General features: G+C 43.2%; 1 long non-coding RNA gene across 2 annotated transcripts in view; it reads left to right on the top strand.

Moving 5' to 3' along the window:
* Positions 1-27,170, top strand: part of LOC133242785 (uncharacterized) — a 35,952-nt gene that overhangs the window by 2,717 nt on the left and 6,065 nt on the right. The window contains exon 2 of one of the 2 annotated variants that reach the window (XR_009734894.1): positions 1,436-1,817. This is a non-coding gene — a long non-coding RNA (uncharacterized LOC133242785). Of the gene's footprint in view, positions 1-671; positions 1,818-27,170 lie in introns of those variants that run through there. The other variant, XR_009734893.1, reaches the window with a different exon arrangement.

The raw sequence follows: 27,170 nt of genomic DNA, 5'->3' as shown, positions 1-27,170 counted from the left end.
CTGGAGCAGTAGAGGTGCTGCAGCTTGCCCTAGGGACACAGCCAGTAGCAGCAGCCATATTTGGGAGCTACAGAGATCTTGATAAAGAAATGACCCATACGAGGGCTGAGATAGCCCACCAATTAGAGCAGAGTCTTTTAAGACAATGGAGGCACTAAAAGCTCAGACTGGGGAAGCAGGGTCCTCTTTGTGTCCCACCTCAGGTAGGTACCCTTCCTGGAAAAGGAGACGTTTTCCCTTGAGAGGCCACCTTGACAAAGGTCTTGCTTTGCTTAATCTGAGTCATTCTTGTTGCCACTAGGGCTTTGGGGATTTCCATTCTAGACTGTTTAGTGGTCAGACCTTTTTCTTACGTGATGGTCTCCTTGGAAATTTTGTCTGAAATGCAGTTTCTTGAACCTTATCTCCAGAGAATTTTAGGAAGCACCACAGTGACTATGACATAGATATTCTTTACCTGTATAGCTAATGCTCAGTAATTGAAGCCTGTCTGCTGCACGATTACATTTACTCATGCAAAGTTAATGCTGTCTTCTCTATTACATTATGTGTTCTTCTCTGTTGTATATAAGATCAATCTGCTCAAAGAGGGTAATGAAATCACCATGTAAAGCAGACTTGGTATATGGTGTGTTGGTATTTGCATCTTGTACTGCTTTACTTATGGCTGTGCTTTTATTGCTTCTGCACAGACCTGGGACAGGATCTGACTGGGAATATGATAGGGACTAGAACACTAGTAAAAGTTAGTTATTCCTGGTAACTGTTACTTATCCACTTGGTATTTACTGAATATTCCATCTGGCAGGATTTTTTTTTTTTTTTCACGGCAGGCTCTTGAGGGGGGTTGGGTGAATAAGGCAGGCAGAGCGCCTGCTCTCAGGAAGATGATCTTTTAACACAGAAGCCAGACGTTTTACAGAGAGTCACATAAATATTATTTAATTACGGCTTTGATAAATTTTATTTGTATTCATGCATTCCTTTGTCCCATTGTTGGCCAGGATTGAAAACTGACTGAGTATAAATAATAGGACTAAGGGACTGTAGTAAAAGAATTGTCTCAGAAAAGGTCTTTCAGATATTTTTGTTTTAACAGTGGGAATACTGACGTTTGATCCAATGTCCATTGAAATTCAGCTGTGCATTCCTAAAGGGTGTATCATGTGCTTTGGACAGAGAAGCTTGTATCCACAGCTTTGTTGTGGCTTTCTTGCCACCAAGGGGTTGGAGATTTGCATGGTTGGAGCTTGGGAAAATCCCCTAATCTACTTGGGCCTCAGTTTCATCAGTAAAATAAACTTGTTATTCAAATTCTCTGAATTCCATCCTGTTCAGTTTTCTTAGAGTTGCATAAGGGGCTGAGATGCATGCTAAATGTGCCCTGGGAACTGCAGCCAAGATCTGGCCTTGGTCCTTTCTGTGTTTCCTGCAGGAGCCTCAACTGAGCCCACACACTAAAATTAAAGAAAATCAGCAAGTTTGGAAGATGAGACTAACCCAAATAAGGCCAAGGAAATGGTGCTAACCAAAGGAAGTGACAAGTTGAGTTCAGGAAAATCAAGGAAAACAGAGGACTACATACAGCATCATCCAACTCTTCATGGAGCAGTCTGAGCTGAGCAAGAAGAACTGGGAGAGTAACTTAGTCCACAGGGAACTTGTGCACCTGCCGAGGTGATCCACATGCTGGATCAGGATTGGTTTATACTGCTGGGAGCACCAATTTCAGAAGGAGGAGGATGGGACCTTGAGGCTCTGCCCTAGACCTGCCCCGTCTAGACCTTGGAGCTGCCCTTGCAGTGGAAGCCTTCCAAGTAAGTATGGGCCAAGATGGATAAATGATATTTAGAGAAGAATTGGAGATGTCCATTTTTACTTTAAATAGTTCTGCCCTGTTGCCAGAAGGGGCCAAGGAAAGGAGGGGACATTTATATCTGAAGCAGAGATATTAATAATATTCTTTTGCATTTAGAGTTTGAAAGGCTTTACACACAGTATCTCTTAAATATTTGTTGAGTGCTTTTTTTTTTAATGCTGTATTTCCCTGAGAAAATCAAAGCCATGAGAGAAAGAGTGCAAGTGGATATTTTCAACAAAATGTGCTTGCTCTCCTCAGGTGGGGTGTTGCAGCAGCCAAGAGGCTGGGAGGGTAGATCAAGGACATCTCTTCCTAATGGCAGTGTGAACCATTGAGGAATCCTAAGAACAGTTGTATCTTCCTCAGAGTCACACTGGTGAGTGTTATATGGCAAGGATAATGTAGAGCGGACTCCTCTCTAAGTAAAGGGCTTTGTTACATAGTGGGAGAAAGCAAAGCATCCCTGACAGTACAACTGGAACGTAGTTGACATGGTTGGAGATTTGCAACTTTTATTCAAACTGTGACTGATAATTGCTGAGAACCTCCTCAGTACTTGACTCAGCACCAGGAATCATGAACACAGGGATGAATAAAGTATTGTCTCAACTTCTTCCCTGATAGCTCAGTTGGTAAAGAATCTGCCCACAGTGCAGGAGACCTGGGTTGGAAAGATCCCTTTGAGAAGGGAAAGGCTACGCACTCCAGTATTCTGGCCTGTTGCAAAGTGTTGGACTCAGCTGAGCAAATTTCACTTCACTTCAGTCCAGTAACCAGGAAGTCACAAAAAATGTAGTGGTGATGGGTTCATCGGAAGACGTGACAAATGATGCCTAGAGATTACTACAGAAGGGTCCTGGTTTTCCTCCCCGCCACCCCTAAGCTGTATGGTCTTTCCTGGCTCAGTAACCCTGGTTCTCAGCCAGATTTCAACCTCTGGTGGTGTATTATGAAAAATAAAGAGGGAAAGCCAGGGACATATCAGAAACATTTGTTCTTCCTCAGCTGGGAGAGGTAGTCACTTGGCCATACAGGTCTTCCTGAGTTCAAAATCTCTGGCATTTCTGCAGTGAAGGAGTAACCTGATCCATTCTAGTCCCAGTGGAATGAGATCCAAAAGGAAGTATACCCAGTTGGTTGATTAGGCCTTAATCCTCATTAAATCTTGCTGGTCCTCAATTCACAGCCTGGCATTTGAAAGGAATGCAGCAACAGTCTTTTTTCCCAAAGGATTTAGAAGGGGAGCCAGAAGGTTTATCTTCCAGGGAAACACAACCCAGAAATGCCCTCCAAGAATTTACCAAAACTCCTGAATATACTGAATTGTCCTGTTATTAACCATTAATTGTCAGGGGAGAGTGAGAATGCAGTTCCCTACTACCACAAATTATGCAGTCATGTTTCCCACATTGTGGAAATCAGGTCAGCACTACAGAGTGCAATGGCTAAGCCTCAATACCACCTGCCTGCTCATGGTATTTCCACTGTCCTGTATTTACTAATACAAAATACTAATAATAGGGGAAATTGTGTGAGGGAGAATAGACCATAAGTGAGAGAACTCTGTACTAGCTGCTCAGTTTATCTGTAAGCCTAAAGCTGTTCTAAGAAGTAATGTGTATTAATGTTTTTAAAGGACGTAACACCTTCAAATCATAGTTTTGGTGGCATTCTGTAACTGTTAATTATTACTGAGTGTTGAGGGGCACCAATCTGGAGTCTGACCAGTTGGTGATTTCCATGCCTGGGCCTTCAACCTTTGCCAGCCTAGCAGTTCCTCTGGAATCTGGATGGGAAATCATGTAGATCAGGGTGGCCTCAGTGCTCCAGATGGTCCAGAGAGAAGACTAGCATGTAGTGAAGGCTGGGAGAAACCATCGCAGGACAGAACTATGTGAAGATCCAGGAGGAATGAGATTCTGCAGCTGCCCCACCTGTGCACACAGAACAAAAGAGAGTCTGGACACAATATGAGAGCTACAGGATAATATAGCTGCCTCCTGTGCTGAAAACACAGAGTGCTGAGTCTTTACATGCGGACGTCTGGGCACTGACACCAGCGAGTGGCCTTCCACACCCCAACGTAGGGCGCACTGCCCTGGCCGCCTGCTCCTCGCCGCCTTGGGAGCCCCCGCCCAGGTGACAGGTGACGACACAGCCTCTTGGGCTGGAGTTGGACACATGCCCTTCTTTCTTGCGCATTCCCTTCTGCGGAGTGGGAGGGTGTGAAAGGCTTTCCAAAGTGGCCGATTTTCAAATCTTTAAAACTGGCCCTTGAACCATATAAAAGCTCGGAGAGTGAAAAAGTCTAGAGAGAAGCCCACGGGCCACGCTGAGCTTCCCTCAGGACCGAGCGACCGCCGCCGTCTTGGGGACGCGGATGGGTGGGGAGTGGATGAACCTGGAAGGAAGAAGAGAGAAGGAAGATGAGGGAGGAAACAGCCCAGAAGAAACACCGTCAGCTGCTCACACCCAACCACACCCCGCGGGGCGCCAGCAGCGTGGGGGCCGCGGTCGCTTTGGTTCCGATCGCATTCCCAACACAGAGAACGCTCTGCTCACCCACTCCAATGAAGCCGGCAGAGCCCCACGATTAAACCTTTGGACCTGAGGTCCCAGGGAGGGGACATTCCACGAAGTCCTAAGGCCTCTTCTGAGGATGTTCAGAGCTCCCAGGGCAGCGGGAAGAGGACAACTGCAAATAGGAAAGGGACTTTTTTCCCTGGGGGGAATTTTACCTCAGGGCAGAAAACTCTAGAAATGCCGGTAGAACAGGGGGATTTGGGGGAAGTCTAGTAACCTTTTCCTAAAAACTTTACTAGTACCAGGAAAAAGTTACTAATCCACCCCAAATGGATTTCAATTCTTTCCGCAACGTCCAAACCTGAAGAGACGGCCGCGGACCGGCGAGTCAGGCGCCCCCTGGCGTCGCGGAGGAAGCCACTCGAGGCAGGGTGACTAGAGCGACCGGCGGGAGGCGAGTCCTGGGCCCGCGGCGCTGCGCGCCACCTGGCTCAGCAGTGGAAGAGTGAGCCAACAAATTGGTCATGGTTCCATGGTGTAATGGTGAGCACTCTGGACTTTGAATCCAGCGATCTGAGTCTGAGTCTCGGTGGGACCTTTCTCTTTAGAAAGCCTCTTTTACTTGTGGCCCCTACCCTGGTAGGGAAGAGTCCTAACCACTGGAAGGCCAGAGAATTCCCTGAGCTAGGGCAGTTCGCTGGGATACAGAAAGAAAGGATATCTTCTCCATGAGGCAGAGGAAAAAAATCCAGGCACGAGGTAAGGAAACCACCAGGAGACCCTCACAGAGACTGAACCAGCCTGCCTTTGAGTGTTTGAGTGTCTCCTGCGGAGGTCCGGTCAGCAGTGGCCTGCCGCAGGGGCAGGGACTCAGTGCAGCAGGCCTAGGTGTGACATAAGCCCTCTTCAAGGAAGTCACCATTAACTCCACCATAGAGCCGCTAGAACTTACACAGGACTAGGGAAACACACTCGGAGGGCACAGACAAAACCTTGGGACCCAGAAGAAAGGAGCACTGACCCCACAAGAGAATGACCCAGACTTGCCTGTGAGTGTCCAGGAGTCTCCAGCGGAGGCGTGGGTTGGCGATGGCCTGCTGCAGGGTCAGGGGTGCCGGGGTCCAGCCCCGGTGGATCCAGGGAATTCGAAGCGGGGACGGCGTTGGCAAGGATCAGGAAACAATTACTTAATTAAACGTTAATTAAGGATATAAAGAGTGGTTAAATAAGGATAGCTCAGTGAGGAAATTCAGTGGAGAAAAGAGGCTGAATAATTCAGCCAGAAGGTGAGAGAAAGGACGACATGGGGAGACCAAGTTTCTGTGAACAAGGCCCGCACTTTATTTTCCAAAGTAGTTTTTATACCTTAAGTTATGCATAGAGGATAATGGGGGAAGGGGTCGAGTCATGCAGTAAGCCAGGCTTTCTTCCTGCAAACTTATCATATGCAAAAGTTTAGGTGATTTGCATCATCTTCTGGCCCGGAGGCCTGTTAACATTTTGAGAAACTTATTTTTCTCTAAAGGTGATTATTCTAAGTCAGGCGCCACCCTCCAAAAGCATTAGATAAAGTTGCATTCCTATAGGGCAAAGGTGTGGTGGGCTATAACAAGAAAAATAATTAACTCAAGGGTCTAAGATTACAAACGTTAAAGCTACTACTTACACCAATTATATTAATCAATACACTGCCAGGGACACGGCAGGTAAGGGATATGGAAACTTAGCAGCAAACATTGGCCCAACAAGTGAAAAACCCTTCACCAATACAATTTCTAATCAATCTTTTAACTGCTCAAAGGAATCTGTATTCAGACAGTTTAGAACATCTCATGCCTCTCACAGTTGGGAGGCTCTGAACAATCACATGTGGCCGGAAAAACCTATTCAGGCAGGCTAGAGGACTTCCAAAGGAGTTTGTAGGTTGAAACACTGTCACACCCAGGAATTATTAACTGGAGCTGTAAGTTAATTCTTTTTTCAGAGAGAGGTAGTGGGGGACAGCCCCCCGTAAAGTCAGAGGTGTAGGTGAGAGCACAAAGCAGAAAGTAGGCAGACACTGGTTTTGGGGGTAGATGCTCGAGAATTTCCAGGGGGACTCCTGAGGCTCCATCCTGCCTTTGCGTATGCCGAGCCTCCTTCCCCATGACCTTTACCAGGGGCGGAGCTCCTGCTCCTGGCACAGGGGCACTGAGTGTGGCAGTGTGTGCATGGGACCTTTTGAAGGAGTTCTCCATTATCTTCATTACCTCCACGATAGGGTCAAACAACAGAGAGGAAACAGCCCCACCAATCAACAGAAAATTGGATTAAAGACTTACTGAGCATGGACCCGCCCATCGGAACAAGACCCAGTTTCCCCCACAGTCAGTCTCTCTCATCAGGAAACTTCCATAAGCCTTTTATCCTTATCCCTCAGAGAGCAGACAGAATGAAAACCACAATCACAGAAAACTAATCAAACATCACATGGACCACAGCCTTGTATAACTCAATGAAACTATAAGCCATGCTGTGTAGGGCCACCCAAGACAGACGGGTCATGGTGGAGAGTGCTGACAAAATGTCATCCACTGGAGAAGGGAATGACAAGCCATTTCAGCACTCTTGCCTTGAGAACACCATGAACAGTATGAAAAGGCAAAAGGATATGACACTGAAAGATGAACTCCCCAGGTCGGTAGGTGCCCATTATGCTACTGGAGAAGAGTGGAGAATAAATTCCAGAAAGAATGAAGAGATGGAGCCAAAGGAAAAACAATGCCTAGTTGTGGATGTGACTGGTGATGGAAGTAAAATCCGATGCTGTAAAGAACAATATTGCATAGGAACCTGGAATGTTAGGTCCATGAATCAAGGTAAATTGGAAGTGGTCAAACAGGAGATGGCAAAAGTGAACATCAACATTTTAGGAATCAGTGAACTAAAATGGACAGGAATGAGTGAATTTAACTCAGATGACCATTATATCTACTACTGTGGGCAAGAATCCCTTAGAAGAAATGGAGTAGCCTTCATAGTCAAGAAAAGAGTCTGAAATGCAGTACTTGGGTGCAGTCTCAAAAATGACAGAATGATCTCTGTTCGTTTCCAAGGCAAACCATTCAATATCACAGTAATCCAAGTCTATGACCCAACCAGTAATGCTGAAGAAGCCAAAGGTGAACAGTTTTATGAAGACCTACAAGACCTTCTAGAATACCCAAAAAACAATGTCCTTTTCATTATAGGAGACTGGAATGCAAAAGTAGGAAGCCAAGAAATACCTGAAATAACAGGCAATTTTGGCCTTGGAATACAAAATGAAGCAGGGCAAAGGCTAACAGAGTTTTGCCAAGAGAACGCACTGGTCATAGCAAACACCCTCCTCCAACAACTCATGATAAGACTTTACACATGGACATCACCAGATGGTCAATACCAAAATCATATTGATTATATTCTTTGTGGCCAAAGATGGAGAAGCTCTATACAGTCAGCAAAAACAAGACCAGGAGCTGATTGTGGCTCAGATCATGAACTTCTTATTGCCAAATTAAGACTTAAATTGTAGAAAGTAGGAAAAACCACTAAACCATTCAAGTATGACCTAATCAAACCCCTTATGATTATACAGTGGAAGTGACAAATAGATTCAAGGGATTAGATCTGATAGAGTGCCAGAGAATGATGGATGGAGGTTTATGACATTGTACAGGAGGCAGTGATCAAGCCCATCCCAAGAAAAATAAATGCAAAAAGGCAAAATGATTGTATGAGGAGGGCTTACAAATAGCTGAGAAAAGAAGAGAAGCTAAAGAAAGGCAAAGGAGAAAAGGAAAGACATACCCATAACTTGCAGAATTCCAAAGAATAGCAAGGAGAGAGAAGAAAGCCTTCCTCAGTGATCAGTGCAAAGAAATAGAGGAAAACAATAGAATGAGAAAGACTAGAGATCTCTTCAAGAAAATTAGATACAGCAAGGGAACATTTCATGCAAGTTCAATTCAGTTCAGCCACTCAGTTGTATCTGACTCTTCACAACCCCATGGACTGTAGCACGCCAGGCCTTCCTGTCCATCACCAATTCCTGGAGTTTATTCAACTCAAGTCCATTGATTCGGTGATGCCATCCAACCATCTCATTGCCTGTCGTCCCCCTCTCCTTCTGCCTTCAATCTTTCCCAGCATCAGGGTCTTTTCCAACAAGTCAGTTCTTCGCATCAGGTGGCCAAAGTATTGGAGTTTCAGCTTCAACATCAGTTCTTTCAATGAATATTCAGGACTGATTTCCTTTAGGATGGACTGGTTTGATCTCCTTTCAGTCCAAGGGACTCTCAAGAGTCTTCTCCAACACCACAGTTCAAGCATCAATTCTTCGGTACTCAGCTTTCTTTATCGTCCATCTCTCACATCCATACATGACTACTGGAAAAATCATAGCCTTGACGAGACAGACCTTTGTTGGAAAAGTAGTGTCTCTGCTTTTTAATGTGCTTTCTAGGTTGGTCATAACTTTTCTCCCAAGGAGTAAGTGTCTTTTAATTTCATGGCTGCAGTCACCATCTGCAGTGATTTTGGAGCCCCAAAAATAAAGTCTGTCACTGTTTCCACTGTTTCCCTATCTATTTGCCATGAAGTGATGGGACCGGATGCCATGATCTCAGTTTTTTGAATATTGAGCTTCAAGCCAACTTTTTCACTCTCCTCTTTCAATTTCATCAAAAGGCTCTTTAGTTTTTCTTCGCTTTCTGCCATAAGGGTGATGTTATCTGCATAACTAAGGTTATTGATATTTCTCCTAGCAATCTTGATTCCAGCTTGTGCTTCATCCAGCCCAGCATTTCTCATGACGTACTCTGCATATAAGTTAAATAAGCAGGGTGACAATATACAGCCTTGATGCATTCCATTCTCTATTTGGAACCAGTATGTTGTTCCATGGCCAGTTCTAACTGTTGCTTCCTGACCTGCATACAGATTTCTCAAAAGGCAGGTCAGGTGGTCTGGCTTTTTCCACAGTTTGTGGTGATCCACACAGTCAAAGGCTTTGACATAGTTAATAAAGCAGAAACAGATGTTTTTCTGGAACTCTCTTGCTTTTTCAATGATCCAACAGATGTTGGCAATTTGATCTCTGGTTCCTCTGCCTTTTCTAAAACCAGCTTGAACATCTGGAATTTCATGATTTACATACTTCATGCAAAGATGGGCACAATAAAGGACAGAAATGGTATGGACCTAACAGAAGCAGATGATATTAAGAGGTGGCAAGAATACACAGAAGAATTATACAAAAAGATCTTCATGACCCAGATAACCACAATGGTGTGATCATTCACCAGAGCCAGACATCCTGGAGCGCAAAGTCAAGTGGGCCTTAGGAAGTATCACTACGAACAAAGCTAGTGGAGGTGATGGAATTCCAGTTGAGCTATTTCAAATCCTAAAAGATGATGCTGTGAAAGTGCTGCACTCAATATGCCAGCACATTTGGAAAACTCAGTAATGGCCACAGGACTGGAAAAGGTCAGTTCTCATTCCAATCCCAAAGAAAGGCAATGCCAAAGAATGCTCAAACTACTGCACAATTGCACTATCTCACACGCTAGCAAAGTAATGCTCAAAATTATCCAAGCCAGGCTTCAGCAGTATGTGAATTGAGAACTTCCAGATGTTCAAGCTGGATTTAGAAAAGGCAGAGGAACTAGAGATCAAATTGCCAATATCTTCTGGATCGTTGAGAAAGCAAGAGAGTTCCAGAGAAACATCTATTTCTCCTTTATTGACTATGCCAAAGCCTTTGACTGTGTGGATCACAAGAGATTGTGGAAAATTCTTAAAGAGATGCGAATACCAGACCACCTTACCTGCCTCCTGAGAAATCCATATGCAGGTCAAGAAGCAACAGTTAGAACTGGACATGGAACAACAGACTGGTTCCTAATTGGGAAAAGAGTATGTCAAGGCTGTATATTGTCATCCTACTTATTTAACTTATATGCAGAAATATAAACATCATGTGAAATGCCAGGCTGGATGAACACAAGCTGGAATCAAGAATGCCAGGAGAAATATCAATAACCTCAGATACGCAGATGACACCACCCTTACGGCAAAAAGTGACGAAGAACTAAAGAGCCTCTTGATGAAGTGAAAGAGAATGAAAATGCTGGCTTAAAACTCAACATGCAAAAAACTAAAATCATGGTATCTGGTCCCACCACTTCATGTCAAATACATGGGGAAACAATGGAAACAGTGGCAGACTTTATTTGCTTGGGCTCGAAAATCACTGCAGATGGTGACTGCAGCCATGAAATTAAAAAACGCTTACTTCTTGGAAGAAAAGCTATGTCCAACCTAGACAGCATATTACAAAGCAGAGACATTACTTTACCAACAAAGATCCATATAGTCAAAGCTATGGTTTTTCCAGTAATCACGTATGGATGTTCAAGCTGGACTTAGAAAAGGCAGAGATCAAACCAGAGATCAAATTGCCAACATCCATTGGATCATTGAAAAAGCAAGAGAGTTCCAGAGAAACATCTACTTCTCCTTTATTGACTATGCCAACGCCTTTGACTGTATGGATCACAACAGACTGTGGAAAATTCTTAAAGAGATGGGACTACCAGACGACCTTACCTGCCCTCCTGAGAAATCTATATGCAGGTCAAGAAGCAACAGTTAGAACTGGACACAGAACGACAGACTGGTTCCAAATCAGGAAAGGAATATGTCAAAGTTCAGTGCCGAAGAATTGATGCTTTTGAACTGTGGTGTTGGAGAAGACTCTTGAGAGTCCTTTGGACTGCAAGGAGATCAAACCAGTCAATCCTAAAGGAGATCAGTCCTGGGTGTTCATTGGAAAGACTGATGCTGAAGCTGAAACTCCAATACTTGGCCACCTAATGGGAAGAACTGACTCCTTGGAAAAGACCTTGATGTTGGGAAAGATTGAAGGCAGGAGAAGAAGGGGACAAGAGAGGATGAGATAGTTGTGTGGCATCACTGACTCAATGGACATGAGTTTGAGAAAGCTCTGAGAGTTGGTGATAGACAGGGAATACTGTTGTGCTGCAGTCCATGGGGTCACAAAGGCTCAGATAGGACTAAGCGACTGAACTGGACTGATCAGGTACAGAGAGATGCAGGATGCCTACTGTATTGACAGCTGGAAATGGTTGACAGATATAGATGGGAGAACAGGGCCTATTTAGAACTTGACATTTCATGTACAAAATAAAGATTAAATAAAGATTAAATGTTCCTCAAGTAGAGGAGGGAGGGCCTGAATGAAGAGTTAGGTAGAAATGTGTATATTGCTGAGGAGAAACTTGCTGATCACCTCCATGAAATTTTCCTTTACACAGTCTACTGAATAGACCTCGAATCCCTGGATGTGCACATCACTGGCCATGGAATCTCCAGCCTGTAGTCCTTTACTTGTGGTCTCAGGTGTCCTGAACCTCCTGAGGTCCTGCAAGATAAGAGAAGGGAAAGTGGGGAGGAGAGGGTACCTGCCAGTCAGCTTTAAGGAAGACAATAGGATGCCTAAATTAGCAGCCACATACATTACAAAGGATTTACCTAATCTACAGTATCCCCACAAAAAGCAAAAGGAAATATAGCAAAAATAAACATGGAGCAACTTTCAGGCTTTCTGGGCAGAAACCATTCTTGAGTAGATCAATGTTCTTGGTGGTAAAAGACAGTTTAACTCGGTGAGAGGGTCCTTCGAAAGTCTCAAAGTAAAATCTTCTATGAATAGAAGGAAAGGGTCATGGCCTTCTTTGTCAATGGTGTCTTATTGGAGCAGAGTCCAGCAGGTTGAAGTGGGAGCCTAACGGGGTCCAGGACTCGGCCCTCAAAGCTTCGGGCTGCACGAGTAAAAGACACTGGGCGCAGCCTAAAGGTAAAAGGCCCACTGAAACTCGAACTCGGATCACTGGATTCAGAGTCCAGAGTGCTCACCATTACCCATGGCCGCCTCGTTCTCCCGAGGCTGAGCCAGGCCACAGGCAACCGTGCGGGCCCAAGACCCGCCTTCCTGCCGGGGCTCTCGTCATTCCATCACCAGCCGCTTCCTCCGCGACGCCCGGGGGCGCCCGCGGCCGTCTCTTCAGGTTGGGACGTCGTCGAATGGAGACGAAATCCATTCTGGGTGAGTGACAGGGAAGGGCTTCTAGGCCTCCTCCAAATGCACCTGCTTTACCGGCATTTCTAGAGTTTTCTGCCCCGAGGTAAAATTCCCGTAAGGGGAAAAAAAAGTCCCTTTCCCCTTTGAAGTTGTCCTGTTCCCGCTGCCCGGGGAGCTCTGAACTCCCCCAGAACAGTTCTTGGGACTCTGTGGGATTGCCCCATCCTCCGCCTCCACCTACCATTCTGTTCTCTACACCCCTTCTCTCTCCTCTCCGCGTTCCTTTCAGTCTTCCCCCTCATGCCGCCCGCTTCCTTCGTCTGCTTCGTTGCCTACCACTCGTCCTCAGTTTTCTTGCTCCCGGCCCAGTACGAAGCACAGGCTGTCAGAACATGGGGAAGAGCGGCTACAGTCTGACAGGAAGGTGAGGAACAGTTTCCTCATGGGAGAAGCCCTATTGCCTCTCGGTCAGGATCCTTTGGGGGTCTTTGCTTGAGAGAGTGGCTGAGTGTCCTTAGCCAGTGCTCGAGGCCTGGGCAGCGCTGGCCTTTAGCCCGCCTGGGACCATCCTGGAACTAGAGTGGCTTCAAAATTAAGAACCTTGGGTTCGGCGCAGCTCCTGACTGATTTGTCAAATTCCACGAAAGTGAACCTCCAGCACTCTCGTCATTCATTTACGGCTTACATTGAGAAAAATCAGGGGCTCCTCGTTTCTCCCCCTCGTGGCTATGTCAGGTACAGCGCACAGTGATGGAGTGCTGTAGATGCCGGAAAATGCAAAGAACTGGGTGATTTTTCAGGACCTTGAAATTGAAAATCCAACAAACTACCGACTAAAATAGATGCATGGAGGCGGAAAAAGTATGCTCCTCCCTTTTGACTACAAGCGGGGGTTGAAAAAGCAACTTTCTAGCTTTAGAATTCAGGCAGAAGAAGGATGAATAGATCATAGAACTTCCAACCTTCCTCAGCCAACCTTCTCATTTTAAAATTTCCAGTGGCCCAGAGATTCTGTCAAAGATCTCCTGCCACCATCTTTGCACAACCCAACATCTGAGCATCTAGACACTCATAAGTCTTGACTAGAAGCTGGGATCTTACACTTTGTGTGGGAAGGGAGGGAAGAGAAAAGAGGTTTTGCCCCTTCAGTTCAGTTGCTCAGTCCTGTCCCACTCTTTGCGACTCCATGGAGTGCAGCCCGCCAGGCTTCACTGTCCATCACACCGACTCCCAGGGCTTGCTCAAACTTATGTCCATGGAGTCGGTGATGCCATCCAACCATCTCATCCTCTGTTGTCCCCTTCTCCTCCGGCCTTCAATCTTTCCCAGCATCAGGGTCATTTCCAATAAGTCAGTTCTTCGCATCAGGTAGCCAAACTATTGGAGCCCCTTAGACCAAAGTATATTAGTCAGATTCAACAGGCAGTTATAAATAAGCCAGAGCTGTGGTTTATGTCCTGTTGACAGTGGTTATTCTTAGGAAAGTTAGTGTTGAGAAGAAGAACTGACTTTTTTCCTTATACATTCTATTATGTAACTTACAAAGAGAATATATACACGTGTTGCTTTTGTCTAAAAAAGAAAGGAAAATTTAAAAATGAAAGAAAGATGCTTCAGATGCCAGTGCAGAAGCAATTTAATTGGGGAGGAAAGGAGAGCCTCTTTGGGGAGAGAACTTGGAGAAGGTGCCAGAATTCTGGGAGGATCCCTGGGGATGAAGCTGGAGCTTCACTAGGACCAAGTGGGGCAGAGGAAGGTTTGGTTAGTGAGCTGAGCAGCAATCTCCTACAGGTGGGTTCTTCTGGAATCTGTCGTCATCCTCATACTATCCTCTAAACGGCTCTCAAAACTACCTTCCCCCTACTAACACTATCTGTGCTTGTGAAATGAATGTGATCATAAAGGTTGATAATTTCATAATGATTGGTCCCCACTCCCCATATTTAAGAATGACCAATTAATGCATACACACATGGAGTACTTTGAAGCCATAAATGTGAAGAATATCTCTATGAATCAGTACAGAGTTATTTCCAGAATGTGTTTTTATGAGGGGGAAAAAGGCAAGGTACAAAAGAGCAGGTACACAGTGTTACCGATCCCAGTCCTTGGACTCTTAAGTCAATAGAAATTGATAAGAGGTCAGATGAGAATTTCAGATAAAGTTTTATGGGTGCTGGTGCTATAGTACAAGGGAGTGAAAGCGAGAAACAGGTGCCCTGGCTTGCTCCCAGAGAGAAACTGCTTGGGTTGTTAAAAGGATTAACAATGTGGGTGGCCATGAGTTGGTCTGGGGATCTAGCTTAGAGGTGGTCTTTCCACCCCTTTGGTGGTGTTGTGTGCAGGGGACAGGTACAGTACCCTGCTTTTGTTCCAGGCACCTCAGAAATGGCAGTTGGTTTGTGGCCTTTTTGTATGTTATTGTTCATAATTGCCCCAACTGTGAAGGTGTGCAGTTATGTTTAGTACGTTATAGTTTCTTTGTATTCTATTGCTCTAGGAGATATTTGTCCAGGTGAAAGCACTCCAGTAAAGTATCCCAGGTCCCAACCTATCGAAACAGGATGCTATTTTTTGTGTAAGGAGAAGGGGAAACGGATGGCTCGGCTGATAAAGAATCCACCTGCAATGCAGGAGACTCCAATTCAATTTCTGGGTCAGGAAGTTCCCCTGGAGAAGGGATAGGCTACCCACTCCAGTATTCTTGGGCTTTCTTGGTGGCTCAGATGGTAAAGAATCCGCCTACAATGTGGAAGACCTCGATTTGATCCCAGGTTGGGAAGATCCTCTGGAGGAGGGCATGGCAACCCACTCCAGTATTCTTTGTGCTCACTTCAGCAGCACATATATAGGTCAGAAAATAGGGGAAATGTTTTTATCTAGGGTTACATGGAAATGGAGTCTGAGATATGGAGATGGGTGAGGCTTTTTTCTAAGTGTAATCTTAATACAGTTTTCATTTTTTAACCGTGTCACTGTTTTACATATTCTGAAAGAGGATAAAAAAGCTAATCTTAAAACTAAAAAATAAAAGCAGAATAAATGAATTTAATTATGCATTAAATGATAATATAACCACATAGAATATAATTAATTCAAGTAAAATTTGAACGCATGCTTGTCTATAAACTCATAGTGGGGTATATCCTAAGGACATCGTGAACTTTACTTGATACATTTAAGGTTGGTCATCGTTGTGGTTGTTCAGTTGCTAAGTTATCTCCAGTTCTTTGCGACCCCATGAAGTGAAGCTCAACACACTTCCCTGTCCTTCACTATCTCCCGGAGATTGCTGCAGCTCATGTCCATTGAGTCAGTAATGCCATCCAACCATCTCATCCTCTGTCACCCACTTCTCCTGCCCTAAATCTTTCCCAGCATCAGGGTCTTTTCCAATGAGTCAGCTCTTTACATCATGTGTCCAAAGCATTGGAGCTTCAGCATCAGTCCTTCCAATGACTATTCAGAGTTGACTTCCTTCAGGATTGACTGCTTTGATCTCCTTACTGTCCAAGGGACTCTTAAGAGGTTGGTTGCAGAACTGGTATAATAATTCTGAAGGTGTCTTGTGTTGTGAGATAGAGAAATTAGTAAAAATGTTGATATTGTCAGGAATCAAGGTTATCAACTTGGAAGAAGGAGGACAAAAATATGAAATGGGAAGAGTTGAGGAAGAACCTTATGGTTTTGGATTGAAATTGGAGATAGTCATATCAAGTAATAGCTAACCAATCCAAGCTCTGCTACTGCATGCTACACCAGTCAGTTCAGATCAGTTGCTCAGTCATGTTCGACTCTTTGTGACCCCATGGATTGCAGCACGCCAAGCTTCCCTGTCCACCACCAACTCCTGGAACTTGCTCAGACTCATGTCCATTGAGTCAGTGATGCCATCCAACATCTCATCCTCTGTTGTCCCCTTCTTCTTCTGCCTTCAATCTTTCCCAGCACCAGGATCTTTTCTAATGAGTCAGTACTTCACATCAGGTGGCCAAAGTATTGGAGTTTCAGCTTCAGCATCAGTTCTTCCAATGAACACCCAGGACTGATCTCCTTTAGGATGGACTGGTTGGATCTCCTTGCAGTCCAAGGGACTCTCAAGAGTCTTCTCCAACACCACAGTTCAAAAGCATCAATTCTTCAGTGCTCAGCTTTTTTTATGATCCAACTCTCACATCCATACATGACTATGGGAAAAACCATAGCTTTGATTAGATGGACCTTTGTTGGCAAAGTAATGTCTCTGCTTTGTAATATGCTGTCTAGGTTTGTCATAGCTTTTCTTCCAAGCAGTAAGCATTTTTTAATTTCATGGCTGCAGTCACCATCTGCAGTGATTTTGGAGCCCCCCAAAAATAAAGTCTCTCACTGTTTCCATTGTTTCCTCATCTATTTGCCATGAAGTGATGGGACCGGATACCATGATCTTAGTTTTCTGAATGTTGAGTTTTAAGCCAACTTTTTCACTTTCCTCTTTCACTTTCATCAAGAGGCTCTTTAGTTCTTCTTCACTTGCTGCCATAAGGGTGGTGTCATCTGTGTATCTGAGGTTATTGATATTTCTCCCGGCAATATTGATTCCAGCTTGTGCTTCATCCAGTCTGGCATTTCGAATAATGTTTATATTTCTGCATATAAGTTAAACAAGCAAGATGACAATATACAGCCTTGACATACTCCTTTCCCAATTTGGAACCAGTCTGTTCCATGTCCAGTTTTAACTGTTGCTTCTTGACCTGCATATAGATTTCTCAGGAGGCAGGTAAGGTGGTCTGGTATTCCCATCTCTTTAAGAATTTCCCACAGTCTGTTGTGATCCACACAGTTAAAGGCTTTGGTGTAGTCAATGAAGCAGAAGTCGATGTTTTTTTGGAATTCTCTTGCTTTTTCTATGATCCAACGGATATTGGCAATTTGATCTCTGGTTCCTCTGCCTTTTCTAAATCCACTTGTACACCTGGAAGTTCTCAATTCATGCACTGTTGAAGCCTAGCTTGAAGGATTTTGAGCACCTTGTTAGCATGTGAAATGAATGCAATTGTGTGGCAGTTTGAACATTCTTTAGTATCGCCCTTCTTTGGGATTGGAATGAAAACTGAAATGTCCAGTCCTGTGGCCACTGATGAGTTTTCCAAATTTGCTGGCATATTGAGTGCAGCACTTTCACAGCATCATCTTTTAGGATTTGAAATAGCTCAGCTGGGATTCTATCACCTCCACTAACTTTGTTCTTAATAGTGCTTCCTAAGGCCCACTTGACTTCACACTCTGGGGTGTCTGGCTCTAGGAGAATGACCACACCATCATGGTTATCTGAGTCATTAAGACCTTTTTTGTACAGTTCTTCTGTGTATTCTTGCCACCTCTTCTTAATATCTTCTGCTTCTGTTAGGTCCATACCATTTCTGTCCTTTATTGTGCCCATCTTTGCATGAAATGTTCCTTTGATATCTCTAATTTTCTTGAAGAGATCGCTAGTTTTCCCATTCTATTGTTTTCCTCTATTTCTTGACTTAAGGCTTTCTTATCTTTCCTTGCTATTCTTTGGAATTCTGCATACAGGTGGGTATATCTTTCCTGTTTTTCTTTGCCTTTTGCTTCTCTTTTCTCAGGTATTTATAAGTCCTCCTCAGACAACCGTTTTGCCTTTTTGCATCTACTTTGCCCAAAACTCTGTCTCCAAGATTTGATTCGGTACTGATGTACAGAGAAGCTGAGCTTTCAGTGTCAGAGCCAATTATGACTCCATGTTGGATGTGTTTCTTTAACTTTTGCTTCCCACCGCTTTTTTTCACTTAAAGGATACTGTTTATCCATAATGGACTGCCTCGCGGAATGCCACCTCAGCTGCATGAATATTAAGCCAATGTACCTTTGATCAGGACCCTTCCCACTTTTGGGTGGCTACAGGATGGAAGAAGTTAGCACATCCCCTCCCTGAGTCTTGCCATTCTAGAAGATATTTGCAAGATTAGTACCGTTTTTACTTTATTTCCTCACCTCTCCCAACTCTGTGCTCTATAAAAGAACCTGGCATCCAGACCCCAATAAGATGGTTGTTTTGAGACAATCTGCTATCTTCTCAGTCTGCCAGCTTTCCAAATGAAGTTATATTTCTTGCCTGAACACCATGTCTCTTGGATTTATTGCTCTGTCATGCGATGAACAGAGTGAGCTTGGACTCAGTAACACACACATCCATACACACACACACACACACATATATCGAAAAATCATCTAAAAGATCTATATGTAATGTTATATTCTCTATTTTGTAAAATGGGATAATGAGGCTCAAAAAATTGCACATTTAAAGTGGTGGATCTGGTATTCAAATCCAATAAAATCTTTTTCAAATCCATGGTTTTATTTCTTCAATCTAGGCCCAGTAAAGGATTTTGTGAGGAATACACTTGGGCTTCCTAGGTTGTGCTAGTCATAAAGAACCAGCCTGCCAATGCAGGAGACATAAGAGACCCGGGTTTGATCCCTGGGTCGGTAAGATCTCCTGCAGGAGGAAATGGCAATCCACTCCAGCACTTTTGCCTGGAGAATCCTGTGGACAGAGGAGCCTGGCGGGCTACAGTCCATAGGGTTGCAACAAGTTGAACACAACTGAAGCAACTTAGCATACACACTTGGAACTAAGGAATACTGGTTGTTTGTAATATAATGTAAAAATTATCTGTTTATAATGATTTTTATTCATCCATTCAGCAAGTATTTATTGACTGTTCTATGTGGCAAGGACCTGTATAGTAAGGAGGCAAAAACAAGGCAGGTCTTACTCTCACAAAGATTATCTTCTAATAGTCAAACATTATATAGATAATTACTAAATATATTGCAATTGTGATGAATGTTAATTATTATTTATGTGTTCCTTTGTCTAATTTTGTCAGCTAGGGATTGAAAGGTGACTGAGCATGAAAAATACACCGTGAAATCCATGAGGATATATTTTTCCTGGACAGGAATCTTCTAATTTTTTCATCTTAAACGTGAGAAGTTCAGTTTGGTTCAGTTCAGTCTCTCAGTGGTGTCCGACTCTTTGCAACCCCATGGACTGCAGCACGCCAGGCCTCCCTGTCCATCACCAACTCCCGGAGTTTACCCAAACTCATGTCCATTGAGTCAGTGATGCCATCCAACCATCTCATCCTCTGTCATGAAGATCATGGTTTATTCCACTCTGGTATTCTAATATGTGGCTGTGTGGCTAGAGTGCAAAGAGCACTGGCCTGGAAGTCTTAAGGCTCCCAGATTTATAAAGATAGCAATGCCACCAACAAGCTGTGGGAGCTCTAGCACGTTTCTTAATCTTTGTAAGCCTCAGTTTCTTCATCTATAAAATTAGGTTGTTATCTTTAATTTTTCCAGTTTTCCAAGTTTCCTGCAGAGGAACACCCCTGCCCTGGAGATTGTCTTTGTATTCACATAGGTCACGCAGGCTTAAATTGCAGCTAATCTGAGCTTTGGCAGAATCCCTTTTTATCCTCTAGAACACGAGAGGACAGGGGGCTTGAAGATCCCACTTGGCTTGAAGATCCTGCAGTTACTTGAACATCCCACTTGCCCTGATAGTCTCTCATGAGATAGGTTATCAATGCCTACCAAGTTTTGATGAGAAATGATGCTTTCTGCCTGCTTTTCTCAGGGCATAGCTGAGATGGTAAAACCATTTAGTTCCAGTCTAGAATTGGCTCCTCAGCAGTGGGTATCCTACAACTCACATGGCAGTCATAGTCCCCTTTTGTTTTGGTGGTGACTTTTTGTGTGCAGGACAATGGCCCAGGGAGCTGGTCCATTTGACTACTCTTTTTCACTGCTTATGTAAGTAATAAACTGCATGTAAAAGTGGTTCATTGTATTTTTGCCAGCTGAGTCAGTCAGGCCTTGGTCTTATCTTGTGTGCTTGACAGTTTCTTTCTGCTCTAGTGTTCTCTTTGAACTGTGATGAACTTTGTGTGTGTTAAACAGCCACTAGGCACTTCAGCCAAAGCCAGGGCATAGTCCTCAGTGTATGTATTTGTTGAATAAACATTATACTTAGCCTATGCCCTGACGACATATAACTGAGGAACTAATTGGAAGAAAGTATTTGCAGGGCTAGAGAGTTATCAAAGCATGTGTTATAGAAGGATAAGCTGATGGCAGTCTTTTGGTAGCCTTAGAGGATAAGAATAAGGACAGTCTTCAGGCTAGGTTAGGAAAGCTTGAGGGGAAAACAAAAATTGCCTACAACAATATCCAACTCCTTAAGTGGCAGCCCGTGCTGAGCAGTGAGGTCTAAGAGAGTACTTATCCCATCGTGAATTGTGCACCTGGCCAAGGAGGTCCACAGGATGGACCCAAGGCTTATCTATACTGCTAGGAAGCATCACCTCCAAGGGGAGGAGTATATCATCATGAGACTCTGCTGCACATTCCAGAATTCAACCTTGGGGCTGTCCTCATAGTAGATGCCTACCAAATAACTTTTCGATTAGTAGGAATGAAAGATGCTTGAATAAGTGTAACAAATTTTACCTTAATGGTTCTTCTTCCTAGGATCAGGAGGGGCTAAGGAAAAAAGGATCATTGTGTGTAAAGAAATTTTAATAATTATTGTCTTCTGTACTTTCAGTTTACAAAGGATTTTATACACATTATTTCATGAATATTCATTGAGTAATTCATTTTCCTGACACCATGCTAGGCACTGGAGTCACAGAGTCAGTCAAGTTCTCCTTGAGAACCTCAAATTTGTAAGACATAAATGCTCAAAACAGGTACTTTTATCAGAATGTGGCAACTGTACTAACCTTTGGGTAGTCTAACAGCATAGAGGAGGGGCATAGAGTACAGGACAAAAACATGTCTTGCCACTGGGAAGGTGAAACAGTGAGAATTTTTGAGAATAATCCCATACTCATTAGAGCTCACCACAGGAAAATGTTGCTGGGAATGGATGGTATAAGCTGAGTCTTCCTAAGAAGGGTCTTTCCTACATCTTTGGAGAGTGTAGAGAATCTCTCAGAAGATTCTTGGGATAAGAAGGTAGGGAGCTAAAAGCCATCTAATTTGGAAAAGAAGTAAATTATCTCTGTTCACATATGACATGATGTCAGAAAGAAACTGTAAAGATTCTACACACACAAGTTAGAAATAATAGATGAATTCAGCAAAATAGCAGGATACAAAATCAACACACAAAAATCAGTTGTGATTCTGTATCCTAACAATGAACAACTAGAAAAGGAAATTAATAAAACAATTCTATTTGTCTCAAAAAGAATAGCATATTTGGGAATCAATGAAGGGGATGAAAGACTTACACAATGAAACTACAAAACACTGCTGAAAGAAATTAAAGAAGACAAAAATAAGTGGGAAAATGGCCAATGTTCATGAATTAGAAGACAATATTGCTAAGATATCCATATTGCCCCAAATGATCTACAGATCCAATGCATTCCATATCAAAATTCTAACTTTTTTTTTTGCAAAAATAGAAAAATCCACCTTAAAATTCTTAAATGGAATTTCAAGGACTCCTGAATATCCAAAACAATTTTGAAAATTAAGAACAAAGTTGGAAAACACATTTCCTGATTTTAAAACCTACTGCAAAGAGACAGCGGAGAAGGCAATGGCACCCCACTCCAGTACTCCTGCCTGGAAAATCCCATGGATGGAGGAGCCTGGTAGGCTGCAGTCCATGGGATCACTGAGGGTCGGACACGACCAAGCAATTTCACTTTCACTTTTCACTTTCATGCATTGGAGAAGGAAATGGCAACCCACTCCAGTGTTCTTGCCTGGAGAATCCCAGGGACGGGGGAGCCTGGTGGGCTGCCGTCTATGGGGTTGCACAGAGTCGGACACGACTGAAGTGACTTAGCAGCAGCAGCAGCAGCAGCAAAGAGACAGTAATCAAAACAATGTGGTACTGGCATAATGACAGACGTAGACCAGTGGAATAGTATAGAGTCCAGAAATGAACTCTTACTTATATGGTCAAATGATTTTCAACAAGAGGTGCCAAGACCATTCAGTAAATGAAAGGACAGCCTTTTCAACAAAAAGTTCTGAGGGAAATGGATATCTACCTGCACTAGAATAAAGTTGAACTCTTATTTAACACCATACACATTTGTTGTTGTTGTTGTTCAGTCGTTCAGTCATATCTGACTCTTTGCAACCCTATGGACTGTAGCATGCCAGGCTTCCCTGTCCTTCACTATCTCCCGGAGCATGCTCAAACTCATGTCCATTGAGTCAGTGATACCATCCAACCATCTCATCCTCTGTCATCTCCTTCTCCACCTGCCTTCAATCTTTCCCAGGATCAGGGTCTTTTCTAATGAGTTGGCTTTTCCCATCAGGTGGCCAAAGTATTGGGGCTTCTGCTTCAGCATCAGTCCTTCCAGTGAATATTCAATGTTGATTTCCTTTAGGATTGACTGGTTTGATCTCCTTGCAGTCCAAGGGCCTCTCAAGAGTCTTCTCCAACACCACAGTTCAAAAGCATCAATTCTTTGGCACTCAGCCTTCTTTATGGTTCCACTGTCACATCCATATGTGACTACTAGAAAATTGATCAAAGACCTAAACGTAAGAGCTAAAACTATAAAACTCTTAGAACAAAACATAGGGGGAAAGCTTTATGATACTGAATTTGGCAATGATTTCTTGTATAACATCAAAGGCACAGGCAACAAAAGAAACAAATAGATAAGTTGGGCTTTATCAAAATGAAAAAATTTTGTACATCAAAGGGCTTCTATCATCAGAGTAAAAAAGAGCCCACAGAAAAGGAGAAAATATTTGCAAATCAAGTATCTGGATTGATATCCAATACTTGGATTGGATAATCCAATATTTGGATTGATATCCAAAAAACATAAAAAACTCTTTCAACAACAAAAAGGAAACAATTTAGAAATGGGCAAAGCACTTAAATGAACATTTCTTCAAAGAAGATACACAAATGGCCAATAAGCATATGAAAAGATGTCAATGTGAATGATTATTCAGATCAGATGAGATCAGTCGCTCAGTCATGTCCACTCTTTGCGACCCCATGAATCACAGCACGCCAGGCCTCCCTGTCCATCACCAACTCCCGGAGTTCACTCAGACTCACGTCCATCGAGTCAGTGATGCCATCCAGCTATCTCATCTTCTGTCGTCCCCTTCTCCTCCTGCCCCCAATCCCTCCCAGCATCAGAGTCTTTTCCAATGAGTCAACTCTTCGCATGAGGTGGCCAAAGTACTGGAGTTTCAGCTTTAGCATCATTCCTTCCAAAGAAATCCCAGGGCTGATCTCCTTCAGAATGGACTGGTTGGATCTCCTTTGCAGTCCATGGGACTCTCAAGAGTCTTCTCCAACACCACAGTTCAAAAGCATCAATTCTTCTGCGCTCAGCCTTCTTCACAGTCCAACTCTCACATCCATACATGACCACAGGAAAAACCATAGCCTTGACTAGATGGACCTTTGGTGGCAAAGTAATGTCTCGCTTTTGAACATGCTATCTAGGTTGGTCATAACTTTCCTTCCAAGGAGTAAGCGTCTTTTAATTTTGTGACTGCAGTCACCATCTGCAGTGATTTTGGAGTCAGAAAAATAAAGTCTGACACTGTTTCCACTGTTTCCCCATCTATTTCCCATGAAGTGATGGGACCAGATGCCATGATCTTCGTTTTCTGAATGTTGAGCTTTAAGCCAACTTTTTCACTCTCCACTTTCACCTTCATCAAGAGGCTTTTTAGTTCCTCTTCACTTTCTGCCATAAGGGTGGTGTTAGTGCAGTGTAAATTAAAAGCTCAGGTTTCACTTCACACTCATTAGGATGGCTGTTATTAATATAACAATTAGAAAATCTCCAAACAAGAAAACAAAACAATTTCTAATACCAAGGTTGAGAGTGTTTCCAGGAAGATCATGTACTCTATAATATCCCCTCTGTCTTCCTGAGCATGTATATGAAGTTACTTTCTTACCTTCAAATTTAAAAAATCTTTACATTCTCAAGGACAAGACTTTCTTCTTACCAAGTCTGGCAATCTTTTAGTTCTTTGAATCTTTTAGTTCTTGAAATTTAATATAATTACTATTATAGCTGGGTATATGTCTACCACTTTATTACTTGGTTTTTACATTTACCATAATTTTTTAATGGCCTGAAGCCATGATTTGCACACAAGTTGCTGTAACTCAATCAAGGTTTAAAAAGGAACCACCAACCATATGTTTTATGTTCCACTTTACCCTTCTTCTTTGCTTTCTTTTTGATTAGACAAATATTTTATGTTATTACATTTTCTCCTATTAACTTGCTGTACCATTCTTTGAGATTTTACCTTAGAAATTTCAACATGCAACATTTATGATTTAGTGTATTTTTATACAAATTGCCGGGGACCAGCCCCGGCTGATCCAGGGTATTTGAAGGAGAGACGGCGTAGGCGAAGATCAGGATACAATAGCTTCAATTAGATATTAATTAAAGATATAAAGAGTAATAGAATAAGAATAGCTCAGTAGGAAAATTCAGTGGAGAAAAGAGGCTGAGTAGCTTGGTTTACGCGGGGGACCAATAAAACTTCAAGACAAGAAGTTTGCACCACTTACGTAGGCCGCAGGCGTCCTTCCGTTCTCCCGAAGGAGAGGAGACACTGAGGCCTCCCCGGTCGGATCTTAGAAGCCCAGGCATAATTAGTAAGCATGGTGGGTTCCGTGTTCCAGATGGAGACTCAGCCAGAGTGGGAGAGAGAGCGACATGGGGAGACCAGTATTTCGAGAAACTGATCCCAATTCTTTATTTTCCATGGTCTACTTTTATACGCTGAGATGTTATGCAAAAGTCACGCGGGGTCAGCAGTCCTGACTTTTATCAAAGTCAGGTGCTTCATACAAAGGTATACAGAGGTCTTAGGGGTGTTACATCATCTTCTGGCCAGGGGGGCCTGCTGACAATTTACGACCCTCTCCTTGTGACAGCGGTCAATCAACCAGGACACTTATTTCTCCAGGGCTGATTATTCTCAAAACAGACGCCACCCAAATAAAGTTACATTCCTACAGGGTGAGGGTGTAGTGGGTTTTAGTTAAGGAAAGAATTTACTTAGCCTAAGGTCTAACGTGATTAATATCAAAGGTTAATACTTATTTCTTCTATATATTCATTAATGTGTGTAAGGGCAGGGGATGTGGAGACTTAGCAACAAACGTTGGCTCAACAAATGAAAAACCCTTCACCAACACAATTTCTAATTAGCCCACTATACTTATAGTTTTCTAACTTCTCTAAAGAACCTGTTTTTAGAGGGTTTAAAGCATCTCGTGCCTCTCACGGTTGGGAGGCTGTGAGCAATCACATGTGGCCCGACGAGCCTGTCAGGCAGGCTAGAGAACCTTCAGAGGAGTTTGTAGGTTAAAACACTCTTATCACACCCAAGAGTTTTTATTGACTGGAGCTCTAGGTTAACTCCTTCTCCGAAAGAGGTGGTGGGGGACAGCCCCCTGTAAAGTCAGAGATGTAGGTAAGAGCACAAAGTAGTAAAGTAGGCAGGCTCTGGTTATGGGGGTAGATGCTCGAGGAGTTCCAGGGGGACTCCTGAGGCTCAATCCCGCCTTTGCGTATGTCGAGCCTCCTTCCTCATGACCTTTGTCACGGGCGGAGTACCTCACTCTGGCCCCCAACAAATAATTACTTTCACAATACTTCTAGGATTCTTGGAAAACTATAACTCCCTTTAGCAAATTTTACTTTTGCTTTACTCTTGACAAACTATTGTAAATTCCTGAAGTCATCAAATATTTTTTGCCCACACATCTACCATTTTCATTATTCTTTATTCCATTCTAAATAGCCATGTTTCTAACTAGGATTACTTTCATTCTTTCATAAAAAGTACTTTTAGTATATTTGTAATATCCTTTGCTGATGTTGAGTTTCCTCCGCTTTTGTTTTCTAAAAACATATGTATTTCACCATTTTTTTACTTAACATTTTTTTTTTTTTACTGGGGTATAATTAACATATAATAACTAAACATATTTAAAGTGCACACTTGATCTTTCCATATATATACACACATATGTTTGTGTGTATATGTATGGTGGCCTGTCGTTCAATCTCTTTTGACTATTTGCGACTCTATGGACTGTACCTCACCAGACTTCTCTGTCCATGGGGTTCTTCCGACAAGAGTACTGGAGTGGGTTCCCATTTCCTCCTCTAGTGGATCTTCCTGACCCGGGGATATATACCTGTGAAGCCTCACTAATGAACATAACCAGCATCCCCCATGGTTTCCTCCTGCTCTTTCGTAATCTCTTCCTCTCTCCTATCCCTACCATTGAAAACTCCATCCTTAGATAATCACTGATCTGATTTCTGGATAATACGGTGTATACTCTTTTCTGTTGGGTTCTCTTGCTAAGCTTAGTGTTTTTGAGATTTAACCACAGTATTCTGTTGTGAAGGTTTATGTGTCAACTTGACTTGCCCAAATAGGATTCTCAAATAAATAGCAAAACATTATTTCTATGTGTCTATGAGAGTGTTTCTGGAAGCGATTAGCCTGTGATCTATTAAACTCTATCTCTGTGCTGCTTTCTCCCCTGTGGTATTCTACCCCGTGCATTCTGCGTTGTTGGTCTTTGCAGTT

The sequence above is a fragment of the Bos javanicus genome, chromosome 3 (genome assembly GCF_032452875.1).
Source record: "Bos javanicus breed banteng chromosome 3, ARS-OSU_banteng_1.0, whole genome shotgun sequence".
Classification (NCBI taxonomy): Eukaryota; Metazoa; Chordata; class Mammalia; order Artiodactyla; family Bovidae; genus Bos; species Bos javanicus.
The sequence above is the reverse complement of the archived record's forward strand: the minus strand, read 5'-3'. Positions and strand labels throughout refer to the sequence as shown.